The 2,177-nt window shown below is 49.7% G+C and overlaps 1 non-coding gene across 1 annotated transcript; it reads left to right on the top strand.

The window, feature by feature from the left end:
- Positions 1–272: 272 nt before the first annotated feature.
- On the top strand, positions 273–345 carry TRNAL-UAA. Its single transcript has one exon. It is a non-coding gene; the product is annotated as a tRNA-Leu (tRNA).
- The last annotated feature ends 1,832 nt before the right edge of the window (positions 346–2,177 follow it).

Genomic DNA, 2,177 nt, shown 5'->3' on the forward strand with positions numbered 1-2,177 from the left:
ACCTCTGCCTCCCTGGTTCAAGCAATTCTCCTGACTCAACCTTCCAAGTAGCTGGAACTACAGACACGTGCCACCAAGTTTGGCTAATTTTTTTTTTTTTTTTGTATTTTTAGTAGAGATGGAGTTTCACCATTTTGCCCAGGCTGGTCTTGAACTCCTGACCTCAGGTGATCTACCCACCTTGGCCTCCCAAAGTGCTGGGATTACATGAGTGAGCCACTGTGCCCAGCCTCATAGCCTCATAGCCTAACTTTGAAACTGATGTGGCATGTGGTTCTATAGTGAAGTGGTTATCACATCTGCTTTAAACACAGAAGGTCCTGGGTTCAAGTCCCAGTGGAACTATGGTGTGATCTACTGTTTTCCCACCTGTAGTCCCAGCTCCTTGGGATGCTGAGGCAGAAGAAGAGAATCACTTGAACTCAGACACAGACGTTGCAGTGAGCTGAGATCTGGGGAAACTCTGTCTCCAAAAAAAAAAAAAAAAAAAAACAAAGTCATAGAGTGTCCCTTTGCCACATTCATTTGTCAAGGCAGTCAAAAAGTCTCGCCGGGGGTTCAAGGGGAGGGAAGTAGACTCTACCTCTTGAAGGGAGTGGTAAAGTTCTGCAAGAAGAGGTGGGAGTGGAAATGTGGGAGCCCCTTTCAGACATGGGCTCTGCCATGTTTCCCTTTCCTGAGTTACTGGAATGGCCTCATCACTGGCCTTGCTACTTACACTTCTTTTTTTTTTTTTGAGACAGAGTTTTGCTCTTGTTATCCAGGCTGGAGTATGATGGCATTATCTCAGCTCACTGCAACCTCCACCTCCTGGGTTCAAGCGATTCTCCTGCCTCAGCCTCCTGAGTAGCTGGGATCACAGGCGTGCACCACCACATCTGGCTAATTTTGTGTTTTCAGTAGAGACGGGGTTTCTCCATGTTGGTCAGGCTGTTCTCGAACTCCCCACCTCAGGTGATCTGCCCTCCTCGGCCTCCCAAAGTGCTGGGAGTATAGGCGTGAGCCACCATGCCCAGTCCCACTTTGTTGTTGTTGTTATTGTTTTTGAGATAGAGTCTCGCTTTGTCACCAGGCTGGAGTGCAGTGGTGTGATTTCAGCTCACCTCAACCTCTGCCTCCTGGGTTCAAGTGATTCTCCTGCCTCAGCCTCCCGAGTAGCGGGGATTACAGGCACCTGCCACCACGCCTGGCTAATTTTTGTATATTTTTTAGTAGAGGTGGGGTCACCATGTTGGCCAGACTTGTCTTGATCTCCTGACCTAAAGTGATCCGCCCGCCTCAGCCTCCCAAAGTGCTGGGATTACAGGCGTGAGCCACCACACCCAGCCTACTTCTACTTTTGTACTTCCCTTTCTGTGGCTCTCACAGAGCAGCTTGGGAAAACCAGAAACAGATTAGCTTGTGCCCTTCCCTGCCTCTTACTTCTCAGGGTCGAACCACCAAGGAAGCCAGGCAGACAGCCCAGTCTCTTGCCACAGACGCCTCTCACTCAACCTCTCTTCACGCCCCAGGCCTCCTTTCAGTTCCTTAAACAAAACAGACCAAGCCAATTTCCTTCCACCTCAGTGTCTTCCTGGAAATTTCTTTTCTCGACTTGTCATGAGTTTGATTCCTGTTCATTCTTCTTGCCCCAGCCTAAATGTCTCTCCCTGGACAGGCGCCATCGCTGATTCTGTTCTAAAAACCCTTCCTGAACTCCTGTCACGTCACTTGTGCCAACGTGGATGAAGCTGCAGAATGTGATGTTAGGGTGAGGCAAGCCAGGCACGGAGAGACAAACACTATAAGATCTCACTCATATGTGGCCTCTAAAAACAACAAACCTGGCGGGGCACAGTGGCTCACGCCTGTAATCCCAGCACTTTGGGAGGCTGAGGTGGGCAGATCATGAGGTCAAGAGTTCGAGACCAACCTGACCAACATGGTGAAACCCCGACTCTACTAAAAATACCAAAATTAGCCAGGCGTGATGGCACACACCTATAATCCCAGCTACTCAGAAGGCTGAGGCAGTAGAATCTCTTGAACCCGGGAGGTAGACGTTGCAGTAAGCCGAGATCGTGCCATTGCACTCTAGCCTGGGTGGCAGAGGGAGACTCTGTCTCAAAAAAAAAAAAAAAAAAAAGCCACAGGGCTCTGGGTGGTAAAGGACAGGTTGGCAGAATGGATGGACCGCA

The sequence above is a fragment of the Mandrillus leucophaeus genome, unplaced genomic scaffold (genome assembly GCF_000951045.1).
Source record: "Mandrillus leucophaeus isolate KB7577 unplaced genomic scaffold, Mleu.le_1.0 Scaffold15, whole genome shotgun sequence".
NCBI lineage: Eukaryota > Metazoa > Chordata > Mammalia > Primates > Cercopithecidae > Mandrillus > Mandrillus leucophaeus.